This window comes from Lissotriton helveticus, chromosome 4_1, assembly GCF_964261635.1.
Source record: "Lissotriton helveticus chromosome 4_1, aLisHel1.1, whole genome shotgun sequence".
Classification (NCBI taxonomy): domain Eukaryota; kingdom Metazoa; phylum Chordata; class Amphibia; order Caudata; family Salamandridae; genus Lissotriton; species Lissotriton helveticus.
The window spans coordinates 1,060,104,689-1,060,119,902 of record NC_136063.1 but is presented as its reverse complement, the minus strand read 5'-3'; the positions used below and the strand labels follow the sequence as shown (position 1 = coordinate 1,060,119,902).

The 15,214-nt window shown below is 45.5% G+C and overlaps 1 protein-coding gene and 1 long non-coding RNA gene across 2 annotated transcripts in view; both read left to right on the top strand.

Annotated features, from left to right (window-relative positions):
- LOC144828981 (fibrous sheath-interacting protein 2-like) overlaps positions 1-15,214 on the top strand; it is an 889,334-nt gene that overhangs the window by 496,628 nt on the left and 377,492 nt on the right. The gene's annotated exons all lie outside the window — the stretch shown is intronic.
- LOC144828982 (uncharacterized) overlaps positions 12,720-15,214 on the top strand; it is a 30,800-nt gene continuing 28,305 nt past the window's right edge. The window contains exon 1 of the long non-coding RNA XR_013610569.1: positions 12,720-12,816. This is a non-coding gene — a long non-coding RNA (uncharacterized LOC144828982). The remainder of the gene's footprint in view (positions 12,817-15,214) is intronic.

Here is a 15,214-nt window from a genome sequence, read left to right as displayed (position 1 = left end):
ATTCCCACTTCAGTCTACATTAAATATGGGTAGTTGCTGGATACTAATTAAATATTATTTACTATTCCCACTCCAGTCTACATTAAATTGGGGTAGGTGCCGGACAGTAATCGCAGTGGATAGAGCACCCTTTAGACAGCTTAGCCCCTATGAAGTGCTCAGCCACCCGCAAAACCAAATCACGATCTTTGTTTAAGACTGAATTGGCTGATATGCACAAGGGTTGCAAGAGACTAGAACGGATATGGAGAAGAGACTTTTGCTCTACCGCCAAAGTCATCTATCGGGCAGCAATTAAGAGCTACCATAAGGCAATTTATCGGGCACGTGCTGTTTTTATTTCCAATCAAATACGTGAGAGCGCCAATCCTTCCAAGAGTACTTTCTGTATTCTGGCCAGTCTGCAATCTAAACAAACTACAGCTGGGTCTACCATTAAGTCCAACAAGCAGTGTGAGGATCTTGCCCTCTTTTTTATGGAAAAGGTGGACTCCCTTTATCAGTCGTTTCCGTCCATCAATAGTATCACGCTGGAGCCACGTGGCTGTCAACAGACCAACACTCTCCACACTTTTCCGCCTGTCACGGCTGATCAACTCTCTGCTCTCGGCTATAAGCTCAAGTCAGGTTCTCCTGCCAACCCACTTAAACCTGACCAGTTTATGAAGGTATTGTCGACAATTCTATTGCCCCTGAATCAGTTGATTAATTGTTCTCTTAGAACAGTTGTATTTTCCCCCACCTGGAAACAGGCTAATGTGATTCCTTCATTGAAGAAACCTTCCCTTGACCCAGACAGACCAGAGAACTATCGCCCCATTTCTCTGCTTCCATGGGCAGCCAAAATCACAGAGGCCTATGTGAATTCCATTCTATCAGAGTATCTGACCGCTAATAATCTTATGGATTCTTCTCAGAATGTTTTCAGGCCGGGCCATAGTACGGAGTCAGCACTTTTAGCAGTTACAGAACATCTTTGGTCAGCTGCTGATGAGGGTCGAGCGCCGGCGCTGATTTTGTTAGATCTGAGCGCCGCATTCGACACGGTGTCGCATGACATAATGCTGAGACGCCTTGCGGAGGCTGGAATTTTGGGTTCTGCTTTGGGCTAGCTGGGCTCATTTCTCCATGAGAGGTAATTTACGGTTATTGCCCCCCCTTTCGCCTCTGACAAACATCTAGTTAAACTAGGGGACCCCAGGGCTCCTCCCTTAGCCCCCTATTGTTCAACATACATGTTCAGCCTTTAGTGGCAGTTGCCAGCAGTAAAGGTCTGACCATGGTCTCCTACGCTGATGATACTCAGTTGGTGGTGGCACTCTCTAATAACACCGAGCAGGACGCCCTTAACGGCGAAACGCAAAACAGGCGTCGGTGGCACTGGGGAGGTAGTGCTGCCGTCGGCCAATGGTCGACGGCAGCACGGAACGGGTTAAGTTTCAGGGCAACCTTGCAGCAGTGGCCGAGTGGATGAACAGTAACTGCCTCCAACTGAACTCCAATAAATCTGAGGTACTGTTAGTGGGTAGGGACCATGGTCGGTGGAGTGATCTCTGGTGGCCAACTAGACTCGGCAAGCCCCCTTCCCCTAAACAGGTAGTAAAAAACCTCGGGTATGGCTTGATTCCTCTTTGAACTATCAAGTGCAAATGTAAAAAACAGCTGGGACATGTTTTGGACTCCTTCGGGGGCTTAGACCACTGCTAGGACTTTTCGACGCCTCTACGCGTCAGGTTATCATTCAGGCGACGGTCTTATCTAGACTTGACTATGCCTGCTCCCTTTATTTAGGTTCCAACAAGGCAGAGATCCTGAGGCTGCTAAGGGCACAGAATGCAGTCGCCAGAACACTTCTAGGTCTCTGCAAATTCTGCTCTGTGTCTAATGCTATTCGCCGTCTGCACTGGCTACCTGTAGCCAGGCGCATTGAATTCAAAGCCTTATGCATCGCCTTCAAGGTTTTGAATTTGGCCTCGCCTCCCATTCTGTCTGATCTCTTGCTGCCTTATGTCCCTTCGCGACATCTTCGCTCACAGGGTAAGCACTTGGTGGTGGTTCCTTGACCCCGTATGGCTCGGTCTGGCGGCCGCTCCTTTCGCTATAGAGCCGCCACACTTTGGAACTTGCTCCCTGTGCAGATCCGTGGCCTTGACAACTACTTGGCTTTTAGAAAGGCCATAAAGACCTATATTTTCCCTGCCCCTTAGTTTTCTGGCGGGCTCTCTGTTGTGTCTGTCTTTCCTGCATTAGCGCCAGGACGCCCCCTTGCTGGGGTAGTTGCTGCGCTTTACAAGCTAAGATAACATAACATAACAGACACCCGCATTGCACCCCCTGATAGACTCTATCTCTTATTCAGATTGAAGGCGAAGTTAAACGTACCATTAAAGCTATCTTTTGGGACAAATTATCTTCTTCTTATGATATTCTTTTGGTGGAGGTAGATTAGCCTCTTCCTTTTATTCTTACTTGTTCTCCTCCTTTCATTGTTTCATCTCATCCCAGATGCTAACGCTTCAGAATGGGCCCATGCCTTGGCTCCTGCTTTATATTGCAACCAAGGTGGATGTGATAAGGATTCTCCTTTCCGTGTAATACCTATACGGAACACTCCACAGCTTCAACCTCAATATCTTATTAAACTTGAAGCCAAATCGGTCATTAAAGACATTTTTACCCAATTGGAATGCCAAGGAGTAATTATACTATGCATTTTCACAGATGAATAATCTTCTTTTTCTAGTTTTTAAACCTGATCAGTTTTATCGTATTGTTTTAGACTATCGACTTGTGAATAGTCTTACTCGCACTTCTGCTGTCCAAAATACACACAGTACCGCTCTGAATTATAATATTGTTTGTAAAAAGTTTGACACCCCACTTGGAATTTCAAATGTTTTTTTCAGTTACAATTTGGCTATAGAGAGCTGTGACTGGTCTGTGTTTACCGCCCTTGGTTCTCAGTGGTGATACGCTTGTTTACCGATGAGGTATAAAAATAGCTCCGGGGTTTTTGCATCTCGAATTGTGTCTATTCTACATGAGATCGACCCTGATGCTTGGTTCTATGTCAATGACATCTACTTGACTGATAATGAATTAAATCCTCATTTAACTAGAGTGGTTTGCCTTATTTTGAGGTTTGCTGAACTTGTTTACAAGTTAAACTTTTCAAAATGTCACATTGCTATCCTCAGTTTACTTTTCCTTAGTTATGAATTAACCAATGAGGGTATGAGCTTCGCCCCTCACTGTTTAGAAAAATGTGCTCAATTGCACCCCCCAAACACTCTCAAAAAGCTACAATCCTTGCATGGCTTTTTACATTTTGGAAGGACTTACATTCCAGTCTATGCTCAATGCATTACATCCCTCTAATCTTTAATACATCCTGATTTTTCGGTGTCCTGCTGGATGCCTGAACACATGGTGATTCTCAGATCTTGGCATTCAGATTTTTTTCGAAATTTACATTTACACACATGATTAAATACTACAAATGTGGTCATCCAGACTGTTCCGGGTGCTGTCTGATTTACCTATGTCACTTTCAATGAAGGTGATACAGTTCCTATTGCATCTTAGTCGCAGTTATATTCCCTGGCAGAAATGCATTTTGCATCTATTGAAAAAATACTTACAGCAGTCCAGATGGCTGTGCTTAAGCAATGACCTTAGGCTCAAGGTAAGCGAATAATTCTCGTTTGTCTTGTGCCCGTTTCGGAGGCTGTTACAAAGACTAGCATTCCCAATTCAAAAGCCCTTCAGCCACGTTGGATTCAATAGGCTACATCTTTAACAGCAGTTGATGTCGAATTTGTTTTTGGCCCTTCTTTACAGACACAACAATTCTTACAATATGAGCATATTTATCCTGTTCCTTCTTCACTATTTCCTCTTCATGAATACAAGTGTATTATTTACACTGATGGTTCAGCACAACCTGCTTTAGGTTCTAAGCAGCAATATTCTGCGGCATGCACTATTGTTCTAGGCGCTATACATGACAGAGTTTTTCAACCGACTTATTCATACTCAGTCTCCAGGGGACTGTTTCACTCAGTTGACTGAACTAAAAGCTTTGCTTTTCGCTCTTGAACATATGAATCCAGAAGTCCCTACACTCAAAGTGTGTGATTTGTTTTATTGTGTACAATCAATTAATGGTAATTTGCATTTTTGAAGACAAAATAATTTTTAGGATTCTAAAGGTAACTCAATCAAGCATAAACTGCTTTGGTTTAAGGGGGTAGACTATGAGGACAAATTGCCACATGTGCATGTAATTCATACATTAGATGATCAACATGCAGATACGCATGCTGTAGGGTATCCTCTGACTGATGAGGAAGTCAAATCTGCAGTAGCCACTTGTAAAATAGGAGCAGTCACACATTCTAAAACACGTGTTGAAAATGACATCTTGGCTGCTGTCTATGCCTTTCAGGCCAGCACCACTTTATCTAAAGGTTTTCTACTAAAATTCATGGAACAAATCTTTTTTATTATTTTGATCAAAAGGTGCTGTTACACCTGAACACAGCAGTTCGCCTACAATCACAAGAGCCGGCGGCTAAAGAACAATGCAATGTAGATATGCATCTCGTTGCTGCTTGCAGTCCAACAATTGGTAGGCCGGGGATACTTAAGGTGCGGCATAGCAGGCAGGAAGGGCATAACCATCATGCAGAATAGGATATAGCTCGCTGTCCTGCCATTACCAGCAAACAGTAATTGAAACAACCCACCCTCCCTCCCACCCCCGCGTTAACACACAAAAGAAAAGGAGAATAAAAAGAAGGGGGAACTGCACCAAATACACTAAAAAAAGTAAAAAAGTGTGTGATGTCCTACAGAGCCAAATGACTCCCACCCCCACCTCCTAACCCCCTCATGTAGGGGTTGTTAAATCCGTAGAAGGCGGTATAAGTTGCAGCACTTGGAGGAGTTTGGGGCAGGTGACCTCACGCAGGACTTTCGAGAGCAAAGTTATAAAAGGGGCCCAGAGTTCGGCATATTTCTTAGACTGGAGATCTGGACACATTGTTAGCCGTTCCATGGCCAGAATCATCTAAAGCTTATGGAGCCACGCCGAGTGGTCCGGCACCGTTACAGAACCCCAGTGGTGTAGAATCACCTGGCGCGCCTGAAGTAGAGCTAGTGCCATCTGCCTGCCTCTTAGTGACCGTAGTCAAAAGGTGATTGGATTGGACAGCCCTGGTAAAGTATAAGCTGGGAAGTTGGGAATCTCAGTGTCGAATGCCTCGTCAATATCATTAAGCACCTGGTCCCGAAGATCTCTCCAATCGCGGGCAGTGCCAAAGAAGTTGTGAAAGGGAGCCCATCAGGCCACAGCTCCACCAGCATTTCACAGTGTGGTTCTTGTCCGACTGATGTATCCTCACTGGGGTGAGATACCAGTAGGATGCCACCTTGAATGCAGATTCAGTCCCTGCGGTGCTGTAAGCCGTGTGATGGGCCCTGTAGTAAACGTTGTCTCACTCTTTATCTGTAAAGACCCGACCCAATTTTGCTTCCCATCTAGCCTGTCCGCGGGAGCGCTTCCCTGTCCCGCATGGTGTAAGAAAGGTGTAGAGTTCAGAGATGAGGTGCTTGTCGTCTGTCTTGTGTGCTATCCATTTCTCAAGTGGGGTGAGCTTGCGAGAGACGTGAGGAAGGAGGGCGGGAGAAGTAGCCCAGTGTCGGAGCTGCAGGTAGAAGAACTCATCTGTCTGGAGTAAGGAGAGGTCCCGAAGAACCCGGTCAAATGGAATAATACCGTCAAGATCATATAGGTGACCTAAGCGCTTACATCCAGCCTCCCTCCATCGCTGAGCAACAGCAGTCTTAGATCCCAGGGGGAAATCCGGGTTGTCCACCAGCGCCTTCATAGGAGAGGGAAAAGTCGTCAGGGCACTCCTCTGCACCACCGCATCCCAAGCTTTCATTGTTGTCGCCGTGACTGGAGAACAATACAGGCCCCAAGAACGGGTGCCGCCGGAGAGCCATATTTCACGCCACACATTCAGCCTAGCCACGGCCTTGTCCATGAAGGTCCAGTGCTTCTCAGAAAGGGGGCGATTCCACTCGAGTACATACTGTAGATGCGCAGCCTGGAGGTACCTGAGGACTATCAGTAGTTTTGCCCCACATTAATTTTTGAGACGTGATAATTGCACTATAGATAAACGTGCCTTTTTATTACCCCAGATTAATTTGTTTAGAGCAAGCTGGATGGTGCGCAAGTATTTAGGCGGCGGTGTCAGCGGGAGGGTCTGAAAGAGGTAAGGTGTGCATGGTAAAATTGTCATTTTGACTGCCGTTATGCGCCAGAACCATGATAGATTATGCTTTGTCTACCCGTCCAGTTCCCTCCTTGTCTGTGACACCAAGGATGAGTAGTTGAGTTCTAATATGCGTGGAATCGAGGGAGTTAGCAGAATGCCTAAGTAGGGCACCGGGTCATTGGACCAATGTAGAGGGAGGGACTGCTCGAGGGACTCCACTTGGGCTTGTGGCAGAGAGAGATTCAGGACCTGGGACTTACTGAGGTTAACCTTAAAGCTCGAGAACTTCCCAAAAGAATTGAGTTTGTCTACTACTGCAGGGAGCGAGGTGAGAGGCTGAGCGAGGGATAGAATAACATCATCCGTGTAGAGGCTTATTTTATGGTTATCTCCTCCAAACCTGATGCCATGTATGGTAGGATTATCGCGGATTTTCTGTGTGAGGGGTTCCATAAAAAGTGCAAATAAAAGAGGCGAGAGCGGGATCCTTGCCGCGTGCCTCGGGCTATCGTAAGAGATGATGAGGATATTCCATTAACCTGCACAAATGCCGGGGTAGTGTGGTAGATGCACTGCACCCATTGGATAAAACGGGGGCCGAATCCGAACCCTTGTAGGACGTCAAATAGATATGTCCAGCATAATCTACCGTTTGGGAGCGGTGGACACTATCAGTTAGGTGGAGGAGGCGCTTGGTGTTGTCACTGCCCTGGCGAGTGAGAATGAATCCTGACTGGTCTGGGTCTATCAGACCTGCCATCACGGGGTTAAAACTGGCAGCTAGTATTCCTGTAAAAAAATTCACGTCAACATTAAGCAGTGAAATTGGGCGGTAGGAGCTACATTGCCCTGGGTCTTTATTAGGCTTGAGGATTAGGGAAATCGCAGCCTCCGACATAGAGTCTGTCACAGCCCCAGAGTCTAAGAAGGAATCGTAAAGGCGGGTTAAGAGAGGTGCTACTTCACAACTGAACATTTTATAAAACGGGGCAGGGAAGTTGTCCGGGCCTGGCGATTTGTCAGGTTTCAGCCGGGTGATAGCGGAAATCACTTCGTCCAGCCTGATGGGGTCCTCTAGCTGCTCTGCCTGCGTGGGAGGGAGGCAAGTCAAGTTGCTGGATTCTAGGTATGCCCGTGCTTTGGGGGTTCGTGAGACTCTGCACTGTAGAGTGTTTAGTAGAAACACCGGAATTCCTCTACAATCTGTAAATCTAAGTGGACTTCTCACCATTAGAACGTGTCAGAGAGGAGATATTCCCTGCAATTGCCCTGGCACAAAGTTTTCGGGCTAGCATTTTCCTGCATTTGTCGCTCCCCAGGTAGACTCTGTGCCAGAGGCGCAGCAGTGCAAACTCCGCTTTATCCAGATCCAGGTGTTTGAGAAGCAACCACTTCTTTTCCAGGGATCACCACACCCTCTGAGCCCCTGTGTGTTTAAGTATTGCTTCTAATTCTGCGACTTCCTTCTCAAGGTCTGAGCGGGCCTCCAGATGCTTCCGTTTATCGGCATAAGAGATGGCAAGGAATTCTCCACGAATCACTGCTTTGAGGGTTTCCCAGACAGTAGCCAGGGATGCCTCCCCAATATCGTTGTGTTGGAGAAATTCTGAAAGTTTGTGCGCACTCTTTCTAAAATGTGTGGGGAATGCAAGAGGCCTACACGCAGCCACCAGCGGGCAGGTATACGCTCAACTCCTTCAGGACTCAGCGAAATGGAGATGATCTTCAAGAGAGCGTGGAGCTATTGTGGTGTCTATGACCCTTGGGAGGAGCGCCGGAGAGACCCAAAACATGTCGAAGCATGCATAGGATTTATGTGCCGCAGAAAAATATGTGTAGTCACAGAGGCCTTAATGTTGGATGCGCCATATGTCATGAAGGCCATTCTTGGCCATCCATTGTTTGCCTTTTGGAGAGAGTACCCATTTGAGAGTATCGTTGGCGTGATCGGTCCCAGGGCTATCCATGACCAAATTTAGATTTTCGCCTATCACTAAAGCAGCGTCTGGGGAAGAAAGACCCTCTGAGATATGACGGCGAAGGAAATCCTCCTGGTGGGCATTAGGTGCATAAATGTTAAGTAGTGTGAAGACAGCGGACCCCCATTTAATGCGGAGTGCTAGGACCCTGCCTTTGAGCTCATACAGAGTAGACAGCACCTGACCCTCAAATGTATCCCCAAGTAGGATCCCTATCCCATTCTTCTTTGTGGAAACAGGGGACCAATACTGACGGAAGAAGCGACATGGGTGCATACGGGGAGTGTCTTTGGCAAGCAGGTGGGTCTCGTGGAGGAGGCATATGTCTTCTTCGGACTGGTCCAAGAGGGAGAGAAGCGCTGTGCGTTTTGTAAGGTGATTGAGGCCTCGCACATTGAGGCTGATGATCTTTAGGTGTCTGAATGGATCCATTGTGAATAAAGGGTACAAAGCGCGGTATGTGGGCGGAGGGGAGCGCAGGCCTACGAGTGGAGGGTGGGAATGCAGAGACTGGTACGGAAGACCCTCTAAAAGAAAGGCAACAATTACATACAAGAAAACAACCCACAAAAACTTAACCCCAAAAAGAAACAGTAGACAAAAGTTTGTCTGTAAGGCATATCCTAAAGGGAACATGGTCCTGAGAAGAAGAACATGGTGTAGGATATCTGGAGAGCCAAGAGCCGCAGAGAGGCAACCCGTTGATCAGGAAAGGTGGTCGTTCCAAATCACACTTGGTCCCAGTCCCAGGCCGAAGTGGTAGCTCTCTCGCCCGTGCCAAGAGACTGATAATCACTCTCACGGGAGCTGGAAGAAGTAGGGGGGCAGCGCCAGGTTAGCGTCTCCACTTCGCTCCACTCTATTAGTGGTCAAGCTAGCCCCTAAGTTAACGACGTCTTCAGCCCAACCTTGGTAATTCTAATCTTCAATCCTTTGGGAGGAGCAGACTCGAGTGTTTATGGGGGTCCGCTCGTGCAATGATGCCCAGGAATCCTGCTGGTCTCCCCCGTAAGGATATCTGGCAACTCCTGAGGCCACAGGGAGCCATGTGCGTTCTTCGTTGAGGGAGCTGCACTGCTCGGGCCAGTCGACCCCTCCTCTGGTGGGCACGGGGGCTGGCTCCGTGTTAAGCTAGGACGCAAGCCAGACAGGACTCATGCAGCTGTCCGGGGCAATTGAAGACGATGCAAGGTGCCAGTCCTGCCGCCGGCACAATTGCAGCGCTGCTGATGGTAGCCCAAAGTGGTATCAGGGGCCAGAAGGAAAGCATTGTATTTGTGACTATCTTCTTTCTTTTGATCAACTGCCTCCCAGAATACTTTGCTATTGAACTGGTTGACAGGGTGTTGGCTCCCCATTCCTCCTCTCAAAAGATGAAACAAGACTTGTCCCTAGTCAACATTTCTGCTGTTCCAGTGACTGATGAGATTGTTTGGAATAAAGTGCCATTCAATATATATGGTCCTACAGAGACCCTGTGTTTCCATACATTTTCAAAGTTTTTATGGGGGATGTGCCTAGAGAAAGTGGACAATCTCCCTATTATAACTATACACAGTGGGAATATTGTCAAGCTGCTCCATTGGGAAGTTCACCCACTCAAACAAATAAATATACACACTTTACAGGTTAAGACCTTTCAGACCCAACCACATACTATTTTAAATTGGTTCCCAACCAGTTGCCAGTTGAAAAAGTATATGCTTAGTCAGACCAAGCTGATATACAAGGCTTCATTTGTCGAACAACTGGCCCTTAAGGGTTATGATTATGGGAAAGACAATATTGATCTGAAATTCATTTGGGGTACCAAGCCCTGGCAGCTCCAGGGTATGGAAACTCTATTTCGAGCCTATTTGATTCCCACACAAATTATTTTTCTAAATGAAATAGTCCGGCAAACGAATTGCAAAAAATTAAGTATCTGATTGCCCCAACAATTCCTTCCATTGCCCGCTTTGATAATTGGCAATATTATACAAATTGTACCGAAGACCAGCTAAACCACATGATACATAATGTTACAGTTAATGTGTCATTTGCATCACCTGGTGGGTGGTTATTGTGGCTAGTAAACACTAACGGTTGTCATGCTTGTATTCTCAATTCCACCTCCAGTTTCAAATCCAGTAGACCCAACACACGGCACTCATAGTCATCCCATTGAAACACTATTATCACCTATTCTGCTAGCAGTTTTTAGAACATTCCACACTATCTGCAGTAAAACAACATCTTTCTCTCATGTCTGAAGACATGAATTTATCTGATTTTTTGTTCGGTCCAAAGTCTCCTTGTTCCAAAAGATTCCTATATGCAGCCCACAATGACATTTGAAAATGATCACATATTGAAGCTGCTGTGCGCTTAAGAAAAATTGATAAGATCATTTGGTTAAGGTTCTTGCTGTAGTAGACCAGAGCATTAATACGTTAACTCAAATTTTTTATCTGAACAGCATTGTGTCCTCTAATATTGATATTGTACAAACAATATGTCAACATTGTTTCGAGGTCAGAAACAACTCAGGTCCATTATGCAGTTCAGTTGGACACTTCAAAACCTCAAAAATGAATGCATCCCCTGGCATTATTTGAATTGTACTGCTTTGTTTCTGCCTTTTAATTTAACTCAAACAAAACAATCAATGCTACGGAAGATGCAACATATACCATGTTCCATTTAGAAAAATTAGAGATGGCCCCTTTCACTGTAGCCAAAATGCCTTCAGCAGTGTGGTTTATAAACAGATGTATCTCCTTGCCCATTTCTACATTTCAGTTTACAGCATGCATGAAACAGTTTTCGATAGGTAGATATGAACCCCTTGGGAGCAGCTATATTTATGAGTTATGGTCCCTACCATTTACCTATTGCTGTGAGAGTGCTGCTAGAGAAGTTTTTTCTCACGAAGGAGAGAAAGTTTGACTCCACTGCCAGTCATTGACTTGTTTGTCAACATATTCAAATCCATGGTGCTTGTAATGTCTCCGCGCCTAGTTTGGCTTGTTATTTAAAAGGAAAACCAGTTGACACAATTTTTTATCTTCATAACTATACTTTCAAATTTTTCAAACTTGTAGGCTCCGGCCTCAACACTTTCTTCGAAACTATCTTTGAAGTAATATCAGTATTTATACACTTTATTTTTTCTAGCATGTTCGGTGGGTTTCTAGTACTGCTGTTCCTCAGTTGTGGCATTCTAAGCCTAGTTTTGCTGTTCTGTAATGGATGCTCCTTCTTCAGCTGCCCTGGATCTGCCATTGCTCCAGCCTACCATGAATTCATGCTTCATCTCTTTGGCATGATCCTGTTACAGGCGCTGGATAGGTATGGGTGTCTAACAATCCGCGGTGCGTACTTCACCTGTCTGTAACCTGTCTTTCACGGCATCTGGTGCCCCTTCCAATGAGCACTGGAAGTATGACTGGCTCTACAAATGCCCACTGCCTTGGATCTTGAACTACTGATGAGTCCATTAGTGGCCCGTTATCAGAACTGTTCCTTGTGTTTGCGACCTTTAATAAATCCGATTCTGGAGCAAATGGCTAACAGACGTGTTTGTGCATCGGCTCAGCGATTGCTGGATTAAAATGTCATTGAAAACAATGCAGGTTGCCCAGTGATAGTATCTGCATCTGTTTGAGCTGAGGATCATGTCTGTTTGTTGGAACTTATGAACTAGGCCGCAGACCTGGCTATCTAAGTGGATGCGGACCCCATCATGGAGTTCTTTGCCTCTAACATGGCTGCATGCATACTGGATCCCTCTGACTTAAATTAATTGAATATTTTTGTTTTCCAATTGTCATTTGTTGATCCGTGTAAACTATTGACATATGGTCCTACAAATTTGAGTCTGCTTACCTCTTACTTTCTGTCACTCACTTAGGTGCTTCCTTCCTGATCAAGGGGAGGGTGTTATGTATTCCATACAGGGCCTGTTGCAGTTTTCCTTATGTTAGCCTGACTTTGCACATTTTGGCTTTCACAATTCCTGTGCACCTGGCCCAAACTAAGTTCACTGTTGACCCCTCCACTGGCATACAGGGTTACTGTGGTGCAGCTTTGTGCTTCCTGCCCAGTGCTTCCAGTATGGCTCAGAACAATGCAGCCGTCTCCTGGCCTGATCGGTGCACATCCAGAAACCAATTCAGGGAATCCTCATGCGGGCTCCCCATTGGACTTTGCTCCCTCCAACTCTCATGTATTCCATGCAGTGCCTAATGTAGTTTTCCCAATGCTAGCCTGACTGCACGACACAGGCCGCATTAGCTTTGCACACGTTACTACATAATCATGTTTGCTTTTGTGTCACATTATATTTTCACACAGAACCTGCAGTTGTTTTCTCATTCTTTTCTTTCCTGTGATTTAGTCTCAACAGCAGACAAGGTTATACAACAATGCCTCTTCTTATTATGTTCTGGTAAGGCACTCGCACCTAGAGGCAACACCGAAATGCAGCTGTTGTTTATGAACATATGAACCTTGCCGTATAGGTATGCACATCACTGTATCTGAGAATACATTCATCTGTGTGTGCTAAGGTAAGGGATCCGCTGCTTAACCTCAAGATCTTTTCTGTATAATTAGTTTTGCTTCTGTAGAAGGGGAGTGGGATTAGGCTAGTCTGTTTTATAACATGACAGTGCTTTTTATAATCTACGGTTTATTGACAATGCTGATGGGATTTGTGATAGGCAGTTGTTTTCTTATTGTGGCACGTATACTGCAATTCAGAGCACACAAGTTTAAATAAACATTTCAAACTCCCTTCATGTTTCATTGTGGATGAGTATAAGTGAGCGAAAGGAGTGTCCTGTTACCACGATCCCTGAGAGTGTTGGGAGGATTGTGTTCTAGGATGTCAATTCACTTGTTTCTCTAGTTATGAGTAGGAGGGCAGGTGAGACACTCCAGCAATCCGGACTCTGGCTCATTGTACTGAGGTGGTATGGTGACTCTTATCTACTAATGTTCTGTGGTCCAAGCATAGTTCTCTTCCTGAGAAAAATCCCTGCCGCACAACACTCTCCTCTTCCTCTCAGTGCACTTTTCTCCCAGTCCTGGTTAGAGGCAGAAGTCTTAGAGAGTTTCCCTTTCCCACTCAGCCCATCTGGTGATGACCAATAAGCCAGATGGGCTGATGACCAATTTTTGTGGATTCAACTTCCCCTTATTGTCCTTTTTTCAGTCACCAAATGTGATTTAGGATCTGAGACTTTGCAGTTTTGTGTTGGGATTCTGCTTCATTTGAAGTTGGGCAATACTCTTTCTTCTTTCTTCATGAAAGATGTCTGTCACAGCAGGCATGACTCCGAAGCTGATTGACCCACAACACAATTCATGGAAGTGACCAGAGTTCACACTTGGATTTTAGCCACAGTGATATGTGCAATAAAAGGTTTCTCCCTTACCTCTAATTTCCCTTCAAGCTCACAGGAATGCAGCAATCCACAAAGCTGTCTGGGGGGATTCTTCACCTCCTCATCCATCCCCCTCAGCAGTAGCCGAAAATGGAATAGCCAGTGCGGAGTCTGCAGAAGCCAAGCCAAGATCCAGATCACCAGGAGCTGCAGCATTCCGGTAGGGCTTATAAAATCAGTTTAGAAGCAATGGCAAGTGCAAAGGACACCGGTACAAGTGAGCCTTTAGGGGCCTCCTACAGTTCTATGTCCAAATGTTGATCCTGATGCGTTCCTAGGCATATGTCTAGGGCACACTCGAAAGTGCACAGCAGACAGCGGAATACAGGCTGCACGCAGTGTAGTCATACAGGCTGAAAAGATCATGCTGCAAGGGTGCTCAAAAACACTATAATGCGTTCACAACACAAGAGCACATGTGGAAGTGCCAGTTCTATTTGGCCTCTTGATGGGACATCCATTGCGGAGCAGAAAAAATAAAAGCACAGCCCCAACAATCAGGAACAGAACCAGCGGAAGACCTCTAAAAATACTTCCAAGCACAAAGTGTATAAATGACACAATAACTCCCAAGACTGTCTGGGAGGTACTAGCCAACCGAGATCCAATTGTTTTGAAACAGTGTGCTACTTTGCTGTACCAAACATGTTAAAAATATGATGCACAATTTCCTCAAAATGTTGTGGGAAATTAGTGTAGACTAGCGACTGTGTGTCATAACAAGACCTTGCGACTTGGAGATCAAACTTCTCTTTCGCAGATGTTAAGGCCACCACATTCTGGAACAATAAGGCTTTCAGTCTGCTCAAAGCTTCAAAGTGCACATTCAAAAGCTTTATCTAAGGCCAAAGCGTCACTTCTCTAATTGTTTGGGCAGGTGGAAACAGTATGTGTGTGCAACAGGTCACGACTGCAGAAACCGTTACCAGATAGGCAATGCCCGGTTTCATGCTGAAGTGGCCCTGATCATTGAACATCAAATAACTCCCATTTGAAAGCGGTCTGAAAGCCGGATGGATTACCACAGCTGGAAAACCCTTAAGATAGCAGGAGAAACTTGCTATGGACGTATTACATGTACCATGAAGCTAAACCTCCCTATGCACCAAGGAATGCCCAAAAGCATTCTCACAATCAGTCCTGCAAAGTAAGACTTCAGCCTCGCTACTCCTACAGCAATTTCTAAAAAGTAATATCCATGATTCGTTTATATATCCTTCTCCTACCGATTAGTATCTGTCTACTAGATGGCGCTGTAAACCGTATTGGAAGTGAAATGTCCACACTGGCAGAGAAATAAACCTGTGGATTATCCAATCAGTGGAAGGCATTTCTGCAACAGTGAATGGTAATTTCTCATACTTCTCTATGTGTAACATGGTGTACAGTGTATCTTTTCTTGTCATGATGGTTTGCTGTTTCATTAGATTATAAATTAAAAAAGGTAAAAACTAGCTAGTGGCATTAAGATGTGCCATGGTACTCGACCGGCACGAAGCGTCAGAGGAGTCCAGCTTCA